Below are 9,134 nucleotides of genomic sequence, written 5' to 3' on the forward strand. Positions count from 1 at the left end.
ATAGATAGCTATGTAGAGGGAGAATGAGAGAGAGAAACACACAAATAAATATAAAAAAAATAATCATGTATACTATATACAAATATATATGCACATATATTATTATCATTAATTTTTTTTACGAATGGGTATAAATATATATATATATATTAAATAATGGTCACATTTTAGCAATACTTAAAATATGATTGTCATCCATATTTACCAAAAATCTACTCTCTGCATAAAAACTATTTCAAATGTGGTACTCACACGTCAGCGAATCGATTATTTATAAAAGTTAAATCGTAACACGAGCTCGTATCTTATAGATCATCCAATTATTCAAAGATAGCAAGATGCGGGAATCTGGATAACTGGGCAGACGTTATCACATCATATTTTTTCTCCAAACTCAATAACAGGTTCGTTAAAAACATGTTTTCCGTGTCTTCACGTTTCTATCGATTTTACTTTAAAGACCCTCACTTCCTTCAAGGGAAACGATTATTTGGGACGTAGCTAGATGTTTTGAAGACGCTATTCATGTCGATGGACAAAGTGATTTATTGTTTGTATCAGAAAAATCCTAAACAACTTTTCCAATCTTGTTTGCTGTGACATCAAACTATTGCATATATGCTCATCAAACAGTAACTTGTTTTTAGAAAACGCGTTTGTCACTATCTCTACAAAAAATAATTAATCGATCATTAAATTTTAGAACATATATATTAGGCGAATTGTGGAAATATATACGAGTAATATTTAGTATAATTTATATTTATTCAAGTGTGTTTAATTGGGATAGAAACCTTTTGTGGAAATTAAGATAGATGCGGATTTTGTGAAATTTTAACCATCCGTTTTGTACTTTAATTAATAAATATTTTGAAAAGGGTAATTTCATGAACCGACATAGGAACAAACTTTTATTTGACAATTATAATACTGATTTGCACTTACTTAGAAGTATAGTCTTAAAATTAAAAATACTTCTAGAATTTTAATGTGTTCATCGGAAAAAAATCAAATGAGAATTATATATATTACTAACAGAGCGTCCGGCATTTCTCGTCGTAAAATAGACTTAAATATGATATTTTGTATAATGCAGATTTCGTATTTTTATTATATTATATTGGCTCCAATGTATAGTAATGGTGTAAAGAGTTAAAAGAATAAAAATGACTCGTGCGCCACCACCTAGAACATTTAGCTTCCGATCCATTTTTGCCTCTGTCGTAAATGACTGAAATATGAAGACATCTTTGATGCAAGACTAAAAATTACAAAATGACCCAATAAAATTGAAGCATGTACCAAGCAAATTTCATTTTCTTAAATTTTCGCATGTTCGTACCGATTTCTCCTAGCAAAAAATCAATATATAGTATCGCATGCATTCAAATGCCGTAAATATAAATTTTCGTGCCTGTAGACAAAAAAACTGACATAAATAATAAAATACATACGTATAAATATATATGAGAAGAATTTTGTGTTTACTATAAATTTTACGAAAATATTACGAAAGTATAAATAATGTAGAATATTTGCATTAGTACAATGACACATAATTAACTAATGATCATCCCATAAGATAACCGATCAAAATCTAATAGAAAATAAATTAATGAATTAAAATGAATATTTAAAAGAATATACCAATTAGCTGCAGCTTTTCGTGAACGCAGTTTCACGAGCTACGTATTTTTGAAATAGAAAAAGGGGGTTTAATATGAATATCGATACACAAAAAACAAACAAAAAAATTATAAGCGTATAGATATATTAAAATTATTATTAAAATTCCAATAAAGATTATATATAAAGTTTACTTCCATTGAATATATATTTATATATGGTTTAATCTTCGTCAGAAAACATAAAAGCATGGCAAACTGTTATGTCCTGGGAAAGGACTTTTAGTGGTGCAGCACTGGGTATACCTCTAGTGTCTCCAAAACACAATTCTGTATTCCTGGAAATTAAAGCAGAATCCTTCATAACATTTTAAAAGCATACAATATTACTGATATAACTATTTGATAAAATTATAATTAGTAATAATACCAGTGTTTCCAGAGTTACATGTAATCTAGGTCGTTAATCTGAGTGCTATGTTAATTTTATCAGTAGATTTCCAGATCTACGGAGAAACATGATCTACGTCCTATTCAGACTAACGGGATTAAATAATTGATTGACTTTTAAAACAACTAACAGCTATGTCGTATTAATAAATATTAGATGTAAATATACATGTTTTCCCTCATGAGAACACATTTAGTGTGAAATGCTTGTACTGTGAATTTTCCTGTTTGATGCTTCACAATACATATTTTTGTTTTTCAAAATAGCAATTTTGAAAAAAAGATCGTTTTTCTTTATTATAAATGTTTGTTTATTTAAACGGTCCCTAAAAATCCAGCCGAACTTTTTGGATTTAGAAACATTACTAAAATTAGGTTACTGCAATTTAGTGTTATATATATATATATATATATATATATATATATATATACATATATATATATATATATATTACACACACACACACATATATATACGTATTTATATATACGTATACCTACATATATATACATATAAATACATATAGATATAAACATATATATATTGAGGTAGTTGCCTGTCTAGCCGCACTGATGAGCTATGAAACAGCGAAACAGTACTGTATGTGGATGACTATATATATATATATATATATATATATATATATATATATATATATATACAGACATAAATATCGACACATATAAATAAATATATATATATATATACTTATAAATACACACATATTTATAAATACACAAACCTACATTATATATATATATATACATATAAATATACATATATATATATAAATACACACGCATAGTATATATATATATATATATATATATATATATATATATATATATATATACGCATATATAAACTGCGTCAATCGCGTTATTACATATTAGTAAAATATAAATATTTCATTAAATATATGTCACAAAAATATAAAAATTGTATAATCAAATTACTTCTTTAGGGTTAGTTATTTCCCAATTTTTTATTCAAAATCATGCGATATTCACAAATTTATGATATTGTATTCTTTATCAAGGAATTTCCACTGCCCATCGCTTTATTGCAGGTTTCTTAAAATGTTGTATTAGAGCAAAAATACAATGTCTTATCATGAAAACTCTACTTTGTATTACATTTTTCTGTTAAAGCATAATAAACAAAAACACATCCTAGGAGCTAAGCTTCATTACATGAATTATTCATTGCCATATCTACAATTTTTTAAAATAACATTAAACAACCTTTTGTCCGCCGAAAAAGTTAATTGCTGGATCTGAAAAGGAGTTATTGCTCTGGCGACATCAACTACTTCGTCACCAGAACCAACTAAGAAGATGTCGATCAGGGAAAACCAGCAACAGTCCACTATTGGAAGATGAGCCGATAGACATTGTCTTCGAAACTTTTGATCTTGAACCTCCTTAACCAACACCTGGACTACGGAGGTCGTTCCGTAAGAGAAAGGTTACTGAGACATTGATGGTAAACCCTAAAAGGAAGAGGTACTGACAGCTTTCACGAACAAAAAGCTTGGGAGGGGGTGTTTGAGACGCCCAGTGGCGTGTGGGCACTGCACATAAACTACAGGGTCGAACGATTAAATTATCGCCCTACAAAAGAGACATTTTTCGTCTTCTATCGTGTCTGACAATTTACATAATGTTCAAGGAGTAAGATCGGAGATGCGCCGCTGTACTACACCTATTCTATACCGATCCAAGTTATGACAGCAGGACAATTGTCAGCACCATAAAAATGCAGGTCCGGACAGTTCAACGCTTACGGGCACAGCTCAACGCATCGGACGACCCTTTCCGGCCTCGATTATGGTCTTTGGTGTAGTTCAAAACGAGGGCCACATATTGCCACCTCACATCTTAGAGATCGGCTTGAAAGTCAACAGCAGTATTCCTGGACTTACCGAATAGTGTGGTAGTTTCCTGGTGCAATGAGATGGCCGTTGACAGACCCTGTCTGTGGTAGCAGGACTCGGCACCGGACCATAAGCCCAAAAAAGTCCCAGGCTTTGCTTCAGAAGGATTGCTACGACCTTTTACTCTTCATCCACTCTATTTGTCTGTATATACGTAAAAGCATTGACCATTTACTTGAATTATATTGATGAATATTCGGAATATTAAAGAGAAAAAAGTAGAATGACAGTATTTTTTCCCATTATATTATCTAATATATCAGCGTCTCTTTACGTACAAATAATGTCTGGTTAAAAATGACCAGCTTCATACGAAACTCATCAGCTTCGATCGTTAGTAGCTCTCGGCCATTTCATCACATCGTCATCGCATTGAGACATTTTCTAGTCGTAGCTTTTGGACGCCATTATTTAAAAGGATGCCTGAGGAAATCAGAGCAGAAAATGCGACAGTCTGTCTGCAGAGCAGCGATTCCTTTGTAACTATTTTTTTACAAGAAAATTCTCGTCCACTTAAAAGGTTTTATATTATCGCCTTTTGACACTGTTTTTTCACTTATGTGCATAGCTATATCAAAAACTACATTAGAATAGAAAGTATACAATACATTAGAATAGCGTCGATCGAAAAAATATCAAAACATGCATAAGAACTAAAGATTCTTAAATAATTAAGCAAATCATTATCTATTCAAATATTAAAGCAACACGTTCATAAATATATATTAGTGATTGGAAGATTCCAATATTTTCCCGATTCAGATACAACAAGCGATTCTGATTTCTATTCTTTATATATCACTAATTATGCAACAATAAAGAAGTTATTTTCTCTGATTACTGTAAAATACATGTTAACGTGCAGATATGTTCTCAAAATTAAAACACAAATTTTATGGTATACTATTTTGATTCTAATTTGACTAGTAGCTTAAAATTAATAAATATTTATTATTTTATCATTTTTACCAACAGCGGACTGGTTTTGTTTGGAACAAAATAAAAAAAAAGATAACTGAATAGGTACATATTTTTCCGATTCCGGTACCGTTTCCGATACCTTCAAAAATTCTGATTTTTCAGACATCAAATTCCGATAAATCGTCCCAATACTATATATATATATATATATATATATATATATATATATATATATTAGTGCAAAATTTTGTTGAAGATTCAAAGACTCACGTTTTCTTTTTATAACCTTCGTTTATTTCCTGGATTTTTTCCATTACAGCTGTTTCATTGATGAGATGGCAATTTTACGATTAATATGTCTATAAAAATATCCAGTTCCCACCTTCATTAGATGGTTCCAACAAAAGGTATATTTCTAACATGCTGGACATCGTATTCGGGTAAAAGGATTTCCAAAGCCATGCTTCCTCACTTCCTCCTTATATATATATATACATATATATATATATATATATATATATATATATATATATATATATATATATTATTCTAAGTTATAAAATATGAACAAAAAATAGAAGTAACCGCTACTGTATGCATCTTCACAGAGTCTAGAATACTTACAGTAAACTGTTTGCCTATATATTTTTATTCAAGTTTATAACTGGACATTGCTATAATCAAAACAAACCCAAATTACCTTAAATATTGTATTATACACTTATTCAATTCCGGCGTGAATACGGACTACATAATATACTCCAAATAAATAATATCATTCGATTCTTAATAAGGATTTTTCTTCAAGAAAAGGTAATTGTATACAGCGTCGTTGAATACAAATCTCCGAAAGAAAGAGTTACGTATAGTCGTGTTAATTAGACTTCTTTTTGAAATAAAAAAAACGAATACAGCTAAATTTATGCGTCACAACGCCAGAAAGTATTAAAATTAGCTTCTAAGTGACCATCCTCGTTGGGTACAAATAGTAACTTAGAACGGTTCAGTAATTATTCTCCGGTAGAAGATACTAATGTCAGAATCTGGCGCTAAAATGTGTAAAAACCTAACCATATATAATTTCAACTAAAATGCCCTGCTAACCAGCGAAGCACTTCCTGTTTAACGGAATATTGTTTAGGATTTATCATTGGTTTGCATGAAACCAGTTATTCTGAATGCATTGTGAAAAAAATGTAATTTAAAATTATATATATTCGTGAAACAAAACATGATCATAATGATACAGTAAGAATTGACAAGAGAGCGTAAGATTCAATTGGATTATAAATTCGAATAATCACATATAATTATCATGGAAAGTGTTCCTCTTACCTCCAATCTATAATCCCGTATTGCCAGACTTTCACGAAAACACTGAACTAGCAACATTCACTATCAACAATTTCCCTACTCTCTATCTGTGCCTAAATCTTAATGCAAATCTCATGTACAAAACTTTTTTCTTTGAACTGCTGGCTTATAGAACATTGTGCCTCTAGCCTTTAAGTGAACTTTTACAAGTTCTTGTTGAGCTCTACTCTTAAATAATCAAATTAAACACATTTAAACTATGAAGGATTACTGCACCTTAAATTAAATACTTCATATTCTCGAGTGACCTTCGGGTCTCGATAAGTGATGGCTCCCTTGTAATGAAATATCACAGTTTTGTATCTGTCATTTAAACACATCTATAATATATATCATATGTGATATATATTATAAGGCATTTAGAAATTGACATGAAATGTATGATATAGTGTATTAGGTAAACTAAATTTAATATAGTTTATTAGGAGTAATTTAACATAGATGGGTATATAAAGTACGACACTGTAGTGATGTAGAAATATTTTTTAATTAAATTTTGCTTATAAACATTCCCTAATACGCAATAAACACCGGTGTATTTCAAAAATAACTTTATTTTTGTAAATAATTTTGTATACTCTTCGTGCATTTAAAAAATATAAAAATAAATCTCAAACAACATTTAACTATTAAATAAACCTGCGTTAAACCTCCCATATTCAATTCTACTTCCTTACACAGCATTGAACAATTCAGTTCTTTTAATGCAAAATAACTCTTAGAGTAGCTCACAGGTGAATGATCAAGTATTGAATTATCAAATTATTAGGTACTCATAAATGAAAATATTTTTCTCAAAATCGACACTATTATATGAATACATCCTTGTAAGCTAGTATACTAAGCGGTTTGATTTGATTACATAACAAACAGATGCTTCTATTAGGGACATAAATTGAAGGGATATTTTGAAGCGAGATGAAGAGCAAGATGTATGTTCACATGCAGTTGAACTTCTGCATGTCAGTAAGATTGTAAAAACAGAATCCCGGAAGAGAGTTCTAAAATCTTGCAGTTCTGAGGAAGAAACTATTGGAGAAGAAGGCTTTCTTACATCAAGGGATCTTTACTGTGTAGAGGCGGGATTTACCTGCTTGTCAGGTTTGTCGGGAGTATTTACGTGAGGGGCTACAAGTGCTTGTAGTTCGTCACAACATTAAAAAATAAATGCCTCCAATTTTTTTTGGTCGATTAGATCAGAGAGGATTGCAAAATGCATTATGATGACTGAACTGAGCATTTATGTCCTAAAAGTTTCATCTCTTTGTTGCAAATATTGACAGTTTGGCACTCTAAGGAAACCACCCATTGACGTTCATAAGTAGTAGATGTTCCTTATTGAATTCACACAGGATATAAATTACGGAGCATAAAAGACCGCCTGTTTTAATAGTACCAATTGCGTGCCACTAACTTTTTTATTTTATGTATTGAAACTAAAAAAAGGAGGAGGCTTTACTTTTCGAACAGTCCTCATGAAATAAAATTCAATGTAATAATTGCACCATATACGGGCACATCATGCTCTTCCATGAAATCGATTCACTTCAACTCATAGCCCTTACCCCCTCTTCCTTACATTTCGATTCTCAGTGTTCATTTCTATAACATTAAAATCGGAACTAAATTAGAGTTCCTTTGAAGTATGCCAAACACGCGAAAATAGGATTTTACCGTCTCTTTGATCCAAATAAAACATATATTCTATCCAAGTACTTTGGGAAATGTTTATATATGTTTATATCAGAGTTCTAGAATAAACAGATAAAAACTAAAAGATAGATTTCACCTCGTTTTATATTTTTAGATGAAAATTGATAAGTTGCATTTTTTGAAATACGTAATCACATTGACTGTTATTCTCCCAACGTAGCAACTAATGTAATATCCAACATTTGAAGCGCATTTATGGATTTTTTATTTCCACACACGCGTTTCAAATGTTAGATATTACATTAGTTGATACGTTGAGAGAAATTGAACCATGTATTAAATTCACGGGGATACCTTATTTTATATTTCAGTTATGATAGGGTAGCAATCTAAATCAGACAATTCAAATTTAGTTAATACTATTACCCAGTTATTGTTTACAGAACGAGAATTATCAACCATCTTGGTTATACTAAATACTGCATAGATTCTTGAGTTAAAAATAACGATTACCGCTTGTAAAAAGACAAATCTGAAAAAGTCCGGAGATTACATTTGCCTAAACATTGTAAATATACGGCATAATCCCGTTGACACACCGGTTCCCGCAAGATCACCGCAGTTAAGCAACGTTGAGCCTGGTCAGTACTAAATGGGTGACCATTTGGGACTTTCAGGTGCTGTATGTACTCTCCGCTAATCTCGGCATTGTTTCCAGTCGTCCTGGACTTCTTGCCACTGGACTGAAATAGTGCCGATTCAGGAGAGGTGTGGTTGGGATTGCGCAACCTTTACATCACACTTATATCAACAGCTGCCCTTACAGTAAGTATTCTTTGTCTTTCGACACTGATAGAAGGCATCGAAAAAAAGTAAGAAATGATATCCAATATAAGAACAATGAATGCTGAAAATAATATCAAATATTCGATTTTTACTAGTAATGCTTTGGATAATAGACAAAAGTTTCACTGAACGCGACTTCCGCTACTTTCACTAATTTGTAAATTAATTTATTTATTTTTTCTTATTAAACTTAATTTTTTTTTATAAAATGCATCTAATAGATTTTCTTATTATTTATCTAATTTACTTCATAAACTATAGAATTTCAAATATACAAACACAATTTAAAACTTAATGAAGTTTATGCCCATTCATCATTTCTTTTTAC

The 9,134-nt window shown here is 30.6% G+C and overlaps 1 pseudogene; it reads left to right on the forward strand.

The window, feature by feature from the left end:
* The first annotated feature begins 8,532 nt into the window (after positions 1–8,532).
* On the forward strand, positions 8,533–8,649 carry LOC145246198 (5S ribosomal RNA; annotated as a pseudogene).
* Positions 8,650–9,134: the final 485 nt, after the last annotated feature.

Source organism: Euprymna scolopes, chromosome 23 (genome assembly GCF_053919585.1).
Source record: "Euprymna scolopes isolate OS-2025 chromosome 23, ASM5391958v1, whole genome shotgun sequence".
In the NCBI taxonomy this organism is placed as follows: Eukaryota; Metazoa; Mollusca; class Cephalopoda; order Sepiida; family Sepiolidae; genus Euprymna; species Euprymna scolopes.